Genomic DNA, 18,515 nt, shown 5'->3' on the forward strand with positions numbered 1-18,515 from the left:
ACAGAGTTCGGAGGAAACTCGTTACGCCACGTCCGCCACATCCCCCGCAGAGATTTTCTTGTGAGCGCTTGACTGGCTGCAGTTCTTCTTCGATCATACTCAAATTTGGCATGAAGGTGTATTATGGTAAGATGAAGAAGCCTATTGTTATTTGGTAATGGCGCCCTCGCTTGTTCCGTCTTTATACATGAAAAGGTAAATTAAACAGGATCTGCTTCTTTGTGCGACGCTGGCCTTGTTTCTCGACCGATTTTTTTCAAATTTGGTATGTCAATTTATCATAGTCAAATCTATACACCTATACATATTGATAACACTGCCCTCACTATTCCACCTTTTACAGGGTCAAAGGTCACTCTGATCATGTTAAAATTTGCATGCTTATTTAGGCAATAACTTGATTGTTACTGGATTTTACTCAAACTTGCTAAAGAGTTATATGGATGGTCATTCTACATGAAGGACACAATAGTTTGTGGTGACGGCGCCCTCAGTGTTCCGACTTGAGGCCATTTCGCATCTTGTATATGCTCTATAAGCCACATTTCTTGTCGGATTTTATTCGAATTTGCTATTGAAGTAAACGGGGAATTATTCCAATTAACAAAATTTTTCATTGCCAGCGCTCTTGTTTTTCAAATTTCTGTATGATGACATGTCATATTACTTATATTATACATGATATTATACTAGCCTCATTTCTCATCGGATTTTATTGTATCATGCAACAGTTGCCGTATTATACAACATTCTGGCCTAAATAAGTAATCCAGATGGGGGATGGGATATGGGTTCGGGGGATACATGTGCTCGATTGCGAGTGCTCTAGTTTTCACCTTAAACAGGAAACTTTGCAAGTGGTGAGTTTGGTGTATACAGACTACACGGTGTAGCAATATGTTAATCAAATGCATATTCATGCAGGCGCAGACTTACGTTCAGTAAAGAAAATGTTAACCCTTTCCCAAAGTCGCCTCGACCATAAATCACACATATCTTGAAAGAAACATCATCATTTTTTTCAAAAAATTATATGAAGGATGATATATTCATGTTAGATATGTTAAGTTTCGAAAGGATTTTGTGCTAAAATAAGGGAGATACGGGAGGTGAACTTCAATATTTTTATACCCCCGCCAAACGAAGTTTGAAGGGGGTATATAGGAATCAGCGGACGTTGCAAATCTTGCGTCGCGAACTACTTCCTCAGTTTTCAACTGATTCCAATAAAACTTGGCACAGATGTGTGCCTTGAGTTGTAGATGTGCAAGACGTATTTTTTGACAGTACCCAAAAGTACGTTGCCATGGTAATGGCATATTATGGGCAAAAATGGGTACAAATCTTGCGTCGCGAACTCCTCCCACAGTTTTTGATCAATTTTTATGAAATTAGGTACAGATGTTCATCTGAATATGTTAATGTGCAAGACACATATTTCCGCAGTGGCAAAAAGTGCGTTGCCATGGTAACGGCATGTTATTGGTAAAATATAGGACAAAATGCTTCATGGCACAACTGCTTCATCAGTGTTCTTCCAATTCTCATGGAATTCATATTGAATGTTTGTCTTAGGATATAGGTCAGCATGACACATTTCTTGACAGTGACAAAAAGTATGTTGCCATGGTAACAGCTCACATATTATGAGCCAAAATGATGGAAAATTTTGTGTTGCAAACTACTTCCTCAGTTTTTGCCCAATTTCCATGAAACTTGGTACAGATGTGTGCCTTTGGTTGTAGATGTGCAAGATGCATTTTTTGACAGTACCCGAAAGTACGTTGCCATGGTAACGGCATATTAATGGCAGAAGATCAAGGAAAGATCTTGCGGATTTAACTACTCCCTCAGTTTTTTGACCAAAGCTTATGAAATGTGGCACACACCTTGATCTTGGTGGGAAGATGTGAAAGACATATTTTTCGGACGTGTCGGAAGCTGCGTTGCCATGGTAACGGCATATTAATGGCGGAAGATCAAGGAAAGATCTTGTGGATTGAACTACTTCCTCAGTTTTTGACAAAAGCTTATGAAATGTGGCATACACAATAGTCTTGGTGGGAAGATGTGCAAGACATATTTTTCGGACGTGTCGGAAGCTGCGTTGCCATGGTAACGGCATTTAAATAGCAGAAGATCAAGGAAAGATCATTCCTTGGGTAAGACTGTCGTCAAGGGGCGGGGGTATTAATCACCTTAAGTGATATTTCTAGTTTTTTTGTCCTTCCCTCTGCACAGTGTTCGATTACCATAACAAATTCAAATGCTTTGGCCTTTCATCAGTGAGTTACTTGCACCGTATCGCCGGGGCGCATTACCCCCTCACAGTGTTTGTTAAGTTTTGTTGAAAATGGTTGAGATTGCATGAACAAGCAATAAATGAATCTTAGATCTTATCTAGAACCAGTGGTGATAGAGCTATTCCCTGGTACCTTTTATGAAATTAGTGTATTGATGAGTGATATTACAGTTTTGTTTAAGGCAGAAAGGGGGTGCCTTCCTTGGGACCCAGTATAGGGAAGGAAGGAGGGGTCCTAATGTCAAAAATGAGGACTAACATTGGGCATTTTCTTCTTTTCGAAATCCCCTGAAAAACTTTCACAAAACTTTGGAAATTATCAGGCCCAGTGTAATAGAATATGTATTTGTTCAATTTATCATGATGGAGTTTCAACAAACTTTGCAAGTAGCATTCATAGAGGTATATTATCACCATGTGTTAGAATGGTAACCATAATGGCAAATAAGTGTAAATGTTGAGAATGTCTAGCCAAAGCATTGCTCTGTTAATTGCATCCCCAAAACTTTGTTTTCAAGAATACTATTGATTTGGCCTCGTTGTACCGCTACCCTCTCTGCCACCGCCGCATCAGCCTCAGAGATTTTCTTGTGAGCGCTCTACTGGCAGCAGTTCTTCTAAGGTCATATTTAAATTTGGCATGAAGGTGAACTATGGTAAAACGAATACTCCTTTTTTTTTTGGTAATGATGTCCTTCATTGTTCCGTCTTTATACACTGTACATGAAAAGGTAAATTTGAAAGAGTTCGCTTGTGTGGCGATAATAGGTTTGTTTCTTGACCAATTTCTTTTCAATTTTGGTATATCACGTCTATACGTACAATATTATAGATTATACATGTACCTATTGATAATGCTGCCCTGAATGTTCCACCTTTTAGAGGGTCAAAGTTCACCCCGATCATATCAAAATTTGCAAAAGTGCTTGTTTATGCAATAACTTCATTGTTACTCTACAGAGTTTATTCAGACCAAGGAAGTGGGTGGGATGGGTCCAAACAGTGATGTATACACTGTAATTGGGCACGTTCATAATAATTGGAAACCCCTTGATGAATATTTCCAAAACTTGACAGGTAGCATGCCAGTTCTCAAAGCTAACCTCCACCACAATTTTCCAATGTTCTCAGGTAATAGTCTGCAAGAATGCATGGAAGGTGAACTTGTGTTACTCAGATGAGTGCAAGATACCTGGATCACTTGTTTTGGTACTGTTGTTATTCACTTACGTCCATGCAGACTATAAAATATTTCTTATTACTGAATTTACTGTGTTAATAGGTGAGTACCATTCTGGTCAAGGTGAGGATTTAGCACATGACGTTTTGCGAGACATTAAAAAAAAAACAAACAATGAGATGTCAAGGAGTATGTAATTCTAAGGGTTATCAAAAGTTTACTGTATTTGATGAAAATCAGCTTTTAAATGGCTGAGACTTCCAAAAACAAGGTGAAACAAAGAGATGTTAATAGAAGGGGTGGCCTGTCGCCTTTTATATTTATCAATTTTTTGGATATCTCAGTCATTTCAAAAACAATTTTCATCAAATATGCATTGAATCTTTCTTAAATTTACATGCTCTTTTATATTTTGTAAGAGATTTCTCATTATCTCACTTAGGAATGTTCAAAACACGAATCCCCACCTAAAACAGTACTGTACAGTCCCAAGCTCTCAGGTTGTGTACATTTATACCCCCATCCACACATAGTGTGTAGGAGGGTACTAGTAAATACCGTAGGAATGACTCTGAGGTCGGGTCACCAGGCAGTCGGTCCGTTGCAAAATCTTGTGGATAGAACTCCCATCTCATTTTGAGCAATTGATCCCAAATTCAGCATGTGTGACCACTATCAAAGGTAGATGTGCTAGACACCTTTTTCGTTAGTATTGCATGAGTTGCCATGGCAACGGCAAATTTAAAAAAATTCTGACAAAATGTTGTGGATCGAAGGCCTGTTTCATTTCTTGAGCAAATGACCCAAAATTTGGCCTGTGTGGCCGATATCTAAGGTAGATGTGCAAAACATCTTTTTCGTTAGTTTGGTATGATGCGTTGCAACAACTTTCTCATTTTTTGAGCAATTGATTCCACTTATGGCATGTGTGACTCCTATCACAGGTAGATGTGCAAGACACCTTTTTCAAGAGTATTTTATTGTACATGCCATGGCAATGGCAGATTTTTTTAAAAATCTTACAATATGTGGAGTGAACTACTCTCAATTTTGTAGGAATTCAGGTAGAATTTGGGGTATGTAATCAATGAAATGTACAGTTGTGCAAAGCACATTTGATGTGTGTGTGTTTATAAATCTATTGTCATGGCAACAGCTTTTTTTTTTACCAATCATACAAAAATGTGTGGATTATCAGTTTTTAAGCATTTGGCTTGCAAATTGACACATGTGACCACTATGGTACATAGATGTGCATAGTATTCAAGTGTGATACTTACTCTTTCATCATTGCTGATCAATGTGTTGCCATGGTAACAGCATACTTTGAATGAAAATTGCACAAAAATATTGTGGAATCAGTTTAATAACTCACTCAGTCTTAGAGCATTTGATTTGAAATTTGACACATACAGTCGCTATAGCATATAGATTTGCAAACTTGATCTGTCATTAGTGTTGAACTATGCATTGCCATGGTAACAACATTTCTCTTAAACCTAAAATTAAACAAAGATATTATGGATTCAGCTAACTTCCCCAGTCTTTGAGCATTAAGCTTTAAATTTAACAAACCTGACCACTATGGTACGAATATGTGCAAATTCAACCATTTTTATTGTTTATCAAAGTATTTCCATGGTAACTGCATATTTGAATGAAAATCATACACAAGTATTGTGGATTCAGGTAACTACCTCTGTCTTTGAGGATTTGGCTTGAAATTTGGCACATGCAATCACTATAGTACCAGTACAGAGATATGCAAACTTCATATTTCATTTTTAAACAATGTGTTGCCATGGTAACAGTGCATTTCAATTTTTCTATCTCTATTTTTTAGAGTATTTTGGCTTTAAAAATTTGGCATATGTTATCTCTACATTACCTATTGACCGATTCGGGTTCGTTGAGGGCAGCAGACATTTTACGGCACAGGGCGCAGCCATAGTGGGTGTATCGGTGTGTATCAGCCGACCCCCCCTGCTCTCCCCCACCCCCGGGCAACATGTTTATCACGCACTTGTAACAAAGGTTTGCGCACTAGCAAGTAATCGCGCACTCAGTACAAGACGCCCATTGGCTAAAGCAGTTTTTCATTCTGCGCGCGTGCTAATGTAGGGAGAGGGGTGGGGGAGTGCGGAGGGGGGGTCGGATGATACACCCAGTATGGCGCTGCCCATGCCAAAAATACACATAGCGCGTCACAGAATCGGTCAATATACAGTATGCAAAAATCTTTTTTCAGAGTTGGAAATGAGTTGCCAATGGTAACAATATATTTCAAATGAAAATGATACACTAATATAGTGAATTCAAATAAGCCCGTCAGTCTTTCAGCGCTTGGCTTTATATTTGGCACATGTGACGGCTATGATATATGTAGTTGTGCAAACTTCACTTTTTCTTAATGTCAAACATTGTGTTACCATGGCAACACAAAATTTTAATGAAAAGCATAGAAAGCATCAGTTTGTGTATCTTGCTCACATAGTTATTGAGAACTTGACTTGAGATGTTGGACATGTGACTAACAGTGAGCAATACATTTATTCACTGTTGAATAGGGCATTACCATGGTAACTTTTTTTTCATTGAAAATAACATACAAAATATTCCTGGTTGAGCTATTTACCTCAATTGTGGTTGGAGGTATATTAATCACAATGAGTGATAGTTCTAGTTACAATAAGATTCATATCAGCCTAATCCGTAATTATGTTCACTTTGAAAATACTAATCAAAATAATTCATTGTGACAATTTTATGATATCTAGTCATCACTCCTGGTGGCTTTATCCCCTTCTATAAATTTTGTTAGTCATATTGTTTATGGTATTCTTCCATTTTTAAAAAGAAATTCCATTTTAGGGGGAGGGTGCTTGTGCTCGTTCGGATCCCCCCCGGCAAAGTGCTCAACTTACAGCTTGAGTAGAAACTTGTAATATTCTGTGTCTTTTAAAAAAAAAAGTTAGGACGTACATGTAACAACACAACAAATCTGGTAAAACTCAAAAGGCTTACACACATACGCATACTCACACACACACTCACAAAAACAAAGTGCAATAAAGGACAAGTTCACCTTCATATTCAAGTGGGTTGAGTGAATGCTCAATATTAGTAGAACACATCAGTGACAGTTTCAGGAAAAAGGACAATTCGTTCAAAAGTTATGAACTCTTGAAGTTTCTGCTCAGTCGCCGCTGGATGAGAAAACTATTATATCTTTTGATGTCACATGTGGACAAGGATATAAAGAAAGAATAAAGAAAAATCAACATATTTTCACTTATCTCGTATAACAAAAGAATACTCATCTTCTCTCTTTCAGAAGGCAGGGGGAATATTACCCTAATCATACATCAGCAACAAGTCCAAGAAAAGTTTACAAAAATAAAGGAGGGCGCACGCACCCCTCCCCCATTTTTTTTTTTATTTCTTTTGTTTCAACAAAAAATAAAGGGGGGGGGGGCGTGCGCCGGTTGCGGTCCTCCCTGGATCCGCCCCTGTATTCTACGTGTGTAAATGTTCAGTTTTTTTTTTATTTCCACCGTTTGAATGACGAGAACATTGACCTGCTTACCAGTGATAGGTATCTCAATAGAGATGGGTGTTACAGCAAACCATTGCATAATTATGTTCCCTGCGGGTACTGTATTTTACACATTATGAAAGCTCATAACACATTGCATTTAGGTCCCCAGAGAGGGCTCTTTATGTCTGAATAAATGAGCATTTCCATGCATGATATTATCATTGTGTCAATATGACATTTTCATAAATGCCAAAATAATGTGAAATGCATCCCCAGTTGACTGTTGTGAGAAACGACATATCCCGATAGATTCTTCACACACATGGCACATGACACAACACAACAAGCACACACGCATGCAAACACACATAAGTGTACATTATGAACAAGAAGTTGGGCGCTTTAAGTCGTGGTATCCTAAGTTATTATTATTGTTTTGTTATTATTATGATATTATCATCATCATTTTCGTTAGTACAGTGTACTGCGTGATACCAACCCTTGCGATGCACCTCGGAGTCTTTCCATCTCAAGCCTCTCTCTCTCGATAGCCAGCCTTTCTTGCTCGATTGCGAGCCTCTCCTTTTCAATCATCAGTCTCTCTCGCTCCAGCTGTATCCACGTTGCCCAGGTGTCCATCAAGCTATCAGTCTGTGATTCATCGACATTTGGTTTTCGGCGTCTCTTTGAAGCAGGAGTTGACGGTGACACTTCGGCACTGGTAGCTGACCCCATCGATGTCTTGCGAGACAATGCATGTTCTTCCTCATCAACCAAGCTTATGCTGACAGGCACTGGTGGGCCCATCGAGTCATTTTCTTAAATGGAAACGAGTTTTGGGGGATCGATTACTAGAAGAAATGAATCCGATATATAGTCTGTAGCCGCATACCAATAACGCTTATTTCAATGAATGATTTGTAACGTAATTTGAAGTTTTTTTACAGCACAAAAGCAGTAAGACGGTATTCTTTGATTGCTTTATTTAATTTCAATTCTCTTCTATAAATTATAGAATTCATAGCTCGAATCTGTCTATAGTCTAAGGATATTACCTTTCTAGTCTTAAATCTAATAAACATGATAAAGTGGACATTAGTAATTTTTTTATTACTTTAGGGTCCTACTACTGTAGCAGCTCAACTTTTATCTGCTTCTCTTTCCTCCACAATCTCCTCGCTGCTCCGACCTCTCCGTCTTCCACCATGCACTCTCTTCATCTCCCTCCCTCTCTCTCCCCGTGGGTCAATGACCCTCCCCGATCTTTCGTTTTCTCTTCGAGTTCCTTATCATGTAATTATGTAGAAAATCTCTCTCATGAGTATCCGCGAGCCTCTGCTCGCCAGTGTGTTTATCCTCCATGCTATTGATGACGGATATAATTCCTAGATTGAAAGCGCCACTCGGCGTGATATATTTCTCTCTCGTGGCCTATGAGCTATGCACGGACACCTCCCGATAAGCACACGACTTCTGAGGCGGCCGCCGTAATGGGTAAAGATCAAGGACGCCGATTGATAATATCCGAAAATCGTTGATTGCTGTCAGAAATAATAAGTGATCTGTAACTTTCTTTAACTACATTGTTTCACCGCCTACCAGAGAGGTGAGTCATTTCTCAGCCGAGATTGTGTATAAATAGTTATTGCTGAATGTTGTAAAACAGTTACTTGCTCAACGACTAGTCCACATGAAACTTCTTCGAATGAAAGGCTGCAATGTAGGCCTACTACTTGCGTACCCCTAGTCTCATTTTTTCCAACTTCGAGAATTGCTGTGGAAGTGTATACATGTACCTGCTCTTCACTACGAACAATACACAAAAACCACATACATCTATCCTCACTAAACTAATTTACAAAAATAGTAAGGTGAAAATCCGGTGATAGAAAATTAAACGAAACAATTTGAAAAGGCCTGTCATTATATTACTAATATGATAGGCCTATGATTGTCGGGAAATATAGATTTTTAGAAATATATATACACATCTGTATATCTCATACATGTGTTACTCACCCGCTGTGAGAGAGAAACTGAACCCTGTGGCCAGACCGGCCAATGTGTTCAAGGCGGTAGTTTCCCCGCTGGAGACTGTCATAGGATTGGTATCAACCAAAAAGGTGGGCGTCTCAAAATTTGGTAATGATGAAACACCCGACACCACTTCCTCTACGAGGAAGTGGGACAGAAGGAGTTCATCCTCGTCCAGTTCAGGTGGTGGAGGCCCTCCGCCGGTCTTCTGCGCATCCCGTCGCCTCTTCGCCAACTTCAGTTTTACCTCAGATTTCATTGCTGAGAACTTCTTCCTTAATTTGTCCGTAGTGCGGACATTTCCGTTCACAAGGCTCACAGCTGTTGCAATGGCCGTCCATGCCCTTTCTTTCATCTGGGCAGTTAGAACTGGAGACAGCAGCCCATCTACGATGTCTTTCCTCGCAATTGCCTCCTTAATCAACACTTTCTTCTCTTCTTTCGAAAAATTCTCCTCTCTCTTAAGCGGCGCCATTGTAAGCAGATGTGATGGACATTAAACGAGTACCGTTTTTGTTACTGTTTTATCTCCTTTACTGCAATACGCTATCAAATGCGCGCAATAAGCATTCTTATGCGCGCAGTGAGTGGGCATAAAAAAAAAGTCGGTCATGCATCTCGCAGAGATATATTCATGAGTAGATACCCAAAACATATTTTACCAAAAATATCTTTTGTTTCTTTCAACGTTTCCTCCGTTGTATGTAGCGCATAATATATATTGTAAGATAGCAGAACACGTGTGTTTGTACCGACGTCATAATTACAAGATACATGATTGTCATTGGTTGGTTTCTCATTATACGATATTTTGCATTGGCTTAGTAAGCGCGGTGGGCGGGGATAAGGATGGCCTAATTTGCATTAAGAAGTGCCTAGGAAGACATTTCAGAATACCAATTTTGTCTTTCCTAGGCACTTCCTAAGTTTCTGACTTAGGAAGAAACTTAGGAAGAAACTTAGGAAGATTTTCAGAATACCACCCCTGGTCTCAGACTCTATTTTGTTTGAAAAATGCGTTTCTAACGTTAAAAAGTTAAAGACTTTATAGTCCGCGAATAGGCCGAGCCCCATCCCAACATGCACAAAGACTCAAAGTATTACTGTAGTATTAGATCCTAACACCTAACAGTTGAGTTTCGGCCTCGGATTCTAGCTGTTAGGTGTTAGATCGTAAGGTAACTCCGACCAGCCCCATAGCTAACTGTGTACACTAACGTTACAAGGAGCGTCCCGGGCCCGGGGTTATTCGTAAGGTTACTTAGATGGTCGTTTACGGAGAGGTAGACTAGCCCATAATACTGGAAAAACTCAACAAGTTATAATTAGATCGATCTATGGTTTGCTTACCTTCAAAAATGTGAATAATATCTCCGCCCCACTCCATTTGAAGACAGAAATTTTCTCACGTCCATTACATCCAGACTCTGATTCTCACGATTGCACACGCACGTAAATCCTATGCATCTGGCGCACGCACAGGACATCGTATACACATGCACACAGTACGCACAGCAGGTAAACCTTCCCGCGCCCAAACCAGGGGAAATTGCGGCTGGTGATTGGCTTAAAGTAAACACATGACAGGGGAATTCTCAATTTCTATTGGCCTAACCAAATGCATTCAAATATGTATTCACTGGAATTCACCCTAGTTCTGCCAGCTTGACTTACTAGTTCACGGTAGTTCCTTCAGTTTTACTAACATGCGCTGTTTTCGTAAGATCAACGAGTTTATGACAGTTTCTCCACTTCGACTAGCTTTACACTAGTTCCTCCACTTTGACTAATTCTTGGCGTATACACTGCAAACTACAGCATACAATTTTATGCTAGTCAGACTTGATTGACTAGCTTTGGGTTAGTAAACCATGGCCTGATTTAATCCAGCAGAGCATTACTAGCTGCATTGCCGCATTTTACTATCATCATGTTCGTATAGCAATTTTTACTAACCGTGCTCGACTAGTTTAATGCTAGTCAGGCCAGGAATTGACCCATTTAGGTTGTGTGTGTAGACAATAGGTTCATCTGCGCAATGAAAGATGAATTCACACACAAAAGAAACAAGTGAATAATGTTGAGGGGTATTTACGAAGAATGGTGTATGACACGGAACACCCCTTGTTGTCATTTATCTAGAATAAGCTATGAGACTTAAATCCAATAACTGAAGACTAATGTCGTGAATATTCTCAGGCTGCATGGAGTCCGATGTCTATGTGAAATCAACGTTACAACAATGGTATGGCACACATTTTGATGATTCTGTACCTCAAACTTATTTCACTGCTTAAATTCGTCGCTGAATTTTCTCTCAAGTTTGGTTCATCCTTCATCACTTACAGAGTTTTAAAGTTTTTGAATGGGGAGGTGAAGCAGAAAGAGAGGGTGTATCACTTTGTTTATAACTGAACTTGCACTTCTAACATTTCAAAAGTACAAGCACGCGGCAGAAAAGCGTCTTTTTGAAGGGGCTCGGAAGGATTTTTCGGTCCGTTACTCCCCCTCCCTCCCCCCCCCCCCCCCCTTCCCCTAAGAATTGTTTTTTTTTTTTTTTCCCGCGGAGGAACACCATTTGCTGTGGTTAGCTGCATGGTCAGGCAAGCTCATGATCATGTGCTTATTAACAACCCTATTCAACTTATAACTTAATGATAACTTACGTGTGCTCAATAAACACACGAACAACCGACGTTGCTACCAGTGGCGTAACTACGGGGGGGGGGGGGGGGGGGGGGGGGGGGGAGGGGGGGGGCACGTACCCCCCCCCCCCCAATCCGCTGGTAAAAAAAAATACCAAAATGGTAATTCATGGGTTAGTAAACTGCTTTTGAAATCGACATAAAAGGGTGATCAAGAAATAAAATATTTTTTCTAAGATTTCTTTTAACCATAATTAAAGAGGTATTATAGTGTGAAACATTGTTCAAAAAGCCCGAAGCCGACAAAAGATTGTGATTCAGCATGATTCCAGGTTGGCATTCTGAATATAAGCAGGATGTGCCCAGTGTACTCAGAACATCCGAACGACAAAAAGAGTTGCTGCAATGTTGTGCAGTGTGATGTAAAATGTATACCTTTGTACCTTACACTTCGTTAAATCAAAGCAGCTAGATCATTGATTTTGCAGTCTATATCAAAATGCCTTACATTGCCAATAATAAGACTTGACCTGGGCTCTTTCCTAACTTTTCCATGTATATAAAACAAACACACACAAACACAAACAATTAGGGGATGCTCTACAGTGCAGATTTTGGACATCCTTCCCCCGCTTGGTCACTTCGACGCCCCCTCGCTGGTCATGCTCCCCCTCCCCCATGAATCATGAACATAAACCGACACCCTTAACTACCAGTGGCAGATCCGGGGCGCCCCCCCCCCCCTCTTAATTTCCAAAGCGAAAAAATATAGCTACAAACGGCCGCAGTTTTTGGACTGTAAAATGTCAAAATTTTCAAGCTCGCTTGCTCCGCTCGCTCGCATTTAATCGCTATGCCATTATTCTCCTGATGTTGCCGCCAGTAATTGCCAGCAGTTGCGCCCGGTGCCCCCCCCCCCCCCCCCTTAATTTCCAAAGTGAAAAAGTATAGCTACGAACGGCAGTTTTTGGACTGTAAAATGTCAAAATTTTAAAGCTCACTCGCTCTGCTCGCTCGCATTTAAGTGTTATGCCATTCTCCTGATGTGACTGCCAGCAGCTGCGCCCGATGCGCCCCCCTTAATTTCCAAAGCGAAAAGATATAGCTACAAACGGCAGTTTGGGGACTGGAAAATGTCAAAATTTTCAAGCTTGCTCGCTTCGCTCGCTCGCATTTAATCGTTATGCCATTCTCCTGATGTTACAGTGGTTGCCAGCAAATGCGCCCGGTGCGCCCCCCCCCCCCCCCTTAATTTCCAAAGCGAAAAGATATAGCTACAAACGGCAGTTTTTGGACTGTACAATTTCAAAATGTTCAGGCTCGCTCGCTCTGCTCACTCGCATGTAATCGTTATGCCATTCTCCTAATATTGGTGCCAGAAATTGCCAGCAGTGCGCCCGGTGCGCCCTCCCCCCCCCCCCCTTACCCTTAATTTCAAAGCGAAAAGATATAGCTACAAACGGCAGTTTTTGGACTGTAAAATGTCAACATTTTCAAGCTCGCTCGCATGTAATCGTTATGCCATTCTCCTGATGTTGCTGCCAGTAATTGCCAGCAGTTGCGCCCAGTGCAATTTGTCGTTTCACAGAGTCATTACATAATCCATGTAGGCCTAAGGAAAACTTACAATGTTGCTCAATGACTGCGCTGTGGAATGTATCACATTCCGTTATGCATTGTAGTCCCCATTAAGTTTGCAGACTGACAGCGCACGCACAAGCATACACACCTTAAAATTACTCTTCCACGAGGTGCCCCTCCCCCCCCCCCTCCAATGTCTTGACCCACGATACGCCACTGGTTGCTACTCCAACCGAAAGACGCCCCCAAAAAACACTCCTTTCACTCACGTGACCATCATTAACTTAGGATGAATGGTTCTGATAGAATAAAAGAATATTGATTATTTTACTATTTTACACAGACAGGTGAAAAGGCGGGTTTTTTCACTTAACTTCTCCATTAGGGTTTTCCCAGATATGATTAAATTTCGCAAGCAGAAATCTGTTCATATACGCTTATATCTTGATGTGATATCGTTTTAAACGCCGACTCTTGTTTAGAATTTGCGAAAATGATCATGTAACATCTCACCCTTGTAACAACTAGACCCGGTCTCCCCAAGTCATACTCCCAGTCTGTAGTGAAGTATGCCTTATATTTGCATTTTTATTTTATACAACACCAATTTAGACTGTAGCTATCCAATTAGTCGATTGCCTATCACATGACATTTAGTGAAAAGTTCCATCGCACGCCCTAGCTGTCAGCCGTGTAACTGTGATTTTCCTGTCGTCTGCATGTTCATACATTTTACATTGGTATTTTGTTCCTCAGAAATCATTTTTTTTTTAAGTTAAATTCACCCGAGAGGTTAGACCTGTAATACAAATCGAAATAGTTATCGGGATACCATGGATGATATTAGGAATACGATCCGAAGTTTGATGTAACCCTAAATACCCCATGTCGCCAAACAAGGAAGTGCTCATATATATATAAGTTGTTTTCTGTTAACACTTCATTCAAATCAAATTTTTTGTACCTCATTCCATTGCCCCTCTAGTGCCTGAATGAAAAATAATATCACATAACAATATGATGCTTTTATATTTCTCTAAGAGATCATTTACATCATGTCGCCAAATCGCTGTCAGATACGTTACCCTTTTTCAGACTCTTGAGGGAATATCAAAGAAATGCCGCATGGCAGTGTAATGTCATGATATATATAATATGATATGATTGTATATGATTATTATGTATTGTTTTCATTTGGTAATAGCACTTTATATTTTATTGTATATACTAGTGTATGTTACTCCCCTATTCAGCCATTTGGCTGCCATGGCAGTATTGTGAAGACAGAGTCAACCTAACGCATACATGGAACCATGATTTATTCATTGAATGTCTTGTTGCAATTACATATACTGATCAGAAGCCGCGGAAGCTTCATGTTACGATGAGCTGAAATCAGATACGATATCTAAACTTTGCCTCATTTATAAAAAAAGTATGTTGTGAATAAAGATAAAACTCAGATACTTTTGAATACGTAAAGTAATGATTAATCACACAGCAGAAATTGTTGGATAAAACGATACGTTACCATCAAACATGTCAGATACGTTACCAATAAAATGTATCGTGCCGCAAGGTTAATCGCGACGCCCTTTTGAGCGCGGATTTAACCGGTTGATAACGCGATCTATATGACTTGCTAAGGGGAATTAAAAGTTTATTTGATGAAAATCGGTTTTGAAATGGCCGATCTATCCAAAATAAAGTAAAAGAAAGAGGTCGTAACAAAATGTGATGGCTCATATACTTTTATTTGGACATCTTTCTTGTACACTGTACTTTATTTTGGACATCTCAGTCATTTCACAACCGATTTCATGAAATAAATACTTAATTCTTCTTAAAGGTTTGTATACTCTTAAGTATTTCGTATTGAATTCGGCTTCGCCTCGTTGACTAGAGCGCCTATATCTTTCACCTCGTGCGAAATCGTGTACCATCGCACTTCTGACCATTCACTATTTGTATAAAATCAAGATGCAGCTGAATAATGCAATAATTTCTGATCTGCTATTCGTTAACTTCTACAATGTAATTGCTCACGCAGGTACACTTGTGTGTGCTGTTGTGAGAAAGATAACACCAGCCCCTTCCAGTAGTAGTAACTGACTTGAAATCGCCCATTGTCTCACTTGTTTGCAACAGTATTGTCATGTATCATTCATATACTACTATTTTCTAAACTGAAACTAATGTATGTGTGTGTGTGCGTGTGTTTGTGTGTGTGCGTGATGGTGTGTATGCGTGTGTGTGCGTGTCTGTGTTTGACTGGGGGGGGGGGGCGTCAAGCGAAGTTGCGTTTGTAGCACCCCCCCCCCCCACCTCCAGTGCAGTCCTTCCTTTTTCTCGTGGTGTTCTCATGTGTCATTGCGTACCGTGTTGTTGACAAGATGGCACAAACTAATTACACGACCCTACTTTATAGATATAAAGCACAAAGAAACCAGTCTCTCTATGAAAAGAAAGAAGCAATGATGAAAAAACAGTTATTGCACGGAAACATAAAGATTATAACATAATTTTCTAACCCATAGAAGGTTTTTTTTTTTAAACACATTTTTGTATGTTTTCTTTTTATTGTTTCTATGTACATGTCATTTTACTATTTGATTTGTCATGTAGGCTTAACACAACAGAAATTATCCACTGCAGAATACGGTGTTACAGTGTGTCAAACTTGAAAGGCAAAATCAAGATGGAACACTTTATTGTGATTCCCAGATCCAAGCTTAGATAACTAATACGTACATAATATGGTTGAGATTTAGCTCTAAAGAAACGAAGAGTGTAATGCCAAACTGAAACAAATCAGCTTAATCTCTTCCCAATGCTTAAATAGAGCCGTATAGAGGCTCTTAACATGAGGTATTTTAAAATTCTATCATTTCGCATATCAATGTTTGTAAAATGGTTAATTACACTGAAAATTGATAGGGCTTGATAATTGAGAATAAATGCCAATAGAGTTGAGTACAAGCTGTCAAACATAATGACCAAGTGTATAAGGGCCTATCTCTCATCAGAAAGAAGGATACATATCGCACAATAGAATGCTATTGTTATTAAAGTTTACTATTACTATAGGGGTTGAAATGAAAACAGTAATTTCACATTTGAAAAATTATGCCCACATCGTTTCTGAACATACCGAAAGTCATCGGCACGTTCATTCTCTAGTTACATTGTTACCATTATTTCTTTAAATGTCTATAAAGGATATTCCTATTCTCGCAATTTGTATTTTTGTCTCGCAGCTGGCAGACTGCTCTATTGTGAGTATTATGGTGGAACCGACGCAGCCTACTACACTAACCTGCCTTTAGGGAGCTCAGGGCAGACTAAGATACCAGGAGTTGACATACAGAGTGCAGCCAGTAGCAGACGCCTAGTGGATGTGAGCATATTCAACGACACAGTGTACTGGCTGAGGCGGACGGTGTGGTGGTCACCAGAGACTACGCTTCGAGCAGTCCGACTTCCGTGCTGTATCCCATAACACGGGATGAACTCGGAGGTAATACGGCCCTTGGTCTGTGGCAAATGACCATCGTTTATGATGATTGAATGTAATTCTGCTTGTTGCCATGTTAAGTCACCGCAAAACCACCATAAAGAATGATAAAGAATTATAAAGTCATGGGATTTGCTTCATATTCAAAGTTATGAATAAGACAAAATTATTTATGATTTAATGATATGGTAATGATTGTATGATATCTTTATTTTTGACATGATCGAATAGTTTACTATCGCTATCATCTGCACGATGTATATGGGATTATGTGAAGAGTTTGTTTGCAAAAACCGATAAGTCCATATTTGCCAAATGGAGATATTTGCGATTAAAGGTCAAGAAAATTAAGAAATAATAAGAAAATTTCTGGTTCTTTTGACCATAACTTCAAAAATATACCTTTATATGTAGTGACCAATATATCATTTAATAGGTATTATTTTGTACTTTATGACAGAGACCGTACTTCAAAATCTTAAAAAAATGGACTTATCGGTTTTTGCAAACAAACTCTTCATGTGAAATAGAAGGTCGCACTGGCATTTACTCCACGATTCCTGATATGAGACTATTACACAGAGGATACATCGGTTGTTATTAATTGACATTCTCTCTGGCATTTTTATGTTCTATGTATGTTGCTTTTCATAACAAACTGAAACTACGTTGCTGTAAAGGGAAACAAAATGAAACACAATTAAAAGAGAGCAAAAGAAAAGTACATTCTCTAAAGTATTACATTGTGGAACATTTGTGGATGTCTAAATCATAATATCTAATTCTACAAATTGAGCTGGAGACCATTTACATAAGCAAGGCTTGACTGGGCTGACGGCTTCATGATGATTTAAGCTCAAGTTCGCTTCTCACTCTGCGAAAGGTAGATTTCTACAATAGCATGCAGTAGGGCAAAGATATAAGGCATCGTTGTGTATATATATATATATATATATATATATATATATATATACATGTGTGTGTGTGTGTGTGTGTGTGTGTGCAGTATGTGCATTTGATGTTTCCGCTGGGGCCATGTAGTTTATCATTCTTCATCAATATCAATGTACACGATAATGCTATTTATTTGAGGAGAACAGAAGATGAGACCAGAATCTATACAGAGATTTGTAAATTATGTAGCTGTGTTCTACTTCGTGTATCTCATTAGAATACACTTCTTTTGGTAGCTTTAAAGGAAAACAGTAATAAAATAACAACAAGAGATTATCAAAATAGAGGGATTAAAGATAATACAAATTTATAAATATAAACACGTATGGGACATCTGCTCGAACAAGTAAGGTGTATTTATCACAAGAATGAAAAAAGATACGAAAGAAAATGTTATATGTCATTTTGGTGTCATCTGCGTGATTAGCATCTATCTAGCACCTGCGCTGAACTGAAGTTTTAATCAATTAATGTTAGCATTGATTTCGTTTCCGCGCATTCGACATTCAGCTTGGTGATTATGGTAAAACGGGCTTATTTTCTGTGACAGCAAAAATAAGGAGATGATCCGGTATACCACTCCGAAATATTAAACTAAAAAATCATCGTGAGTCAGAACATTTGAAAAATACATTATCAATAATCGCTTCTGATGTATGCGTAATACGTGTTGGCTTAGAAATATGGGGAGACAATGTACATGAAGACAAATATTCAGCATTTTACTACCTGAGGTTGAAAGAAGAAGAAAATTAGGATTGAAAAAA

Source organism: Diadema antillarum, unplaced genomic scaffold, assembly GCF_040938485.1.
Source record: "Diadema antillarum isolate AM-2024a unplaced genomic scaffold, OU_Dant_1.0 scf00000122, whole genome shotgun sequence".
NCBI classification, from domain to species: domain Eukaryota; kingdom Metazoa; phylum Echinodermata; class Echinoidea; order Diadematoida; family Diadematidae; genus Diadema; species Diadema antillarum.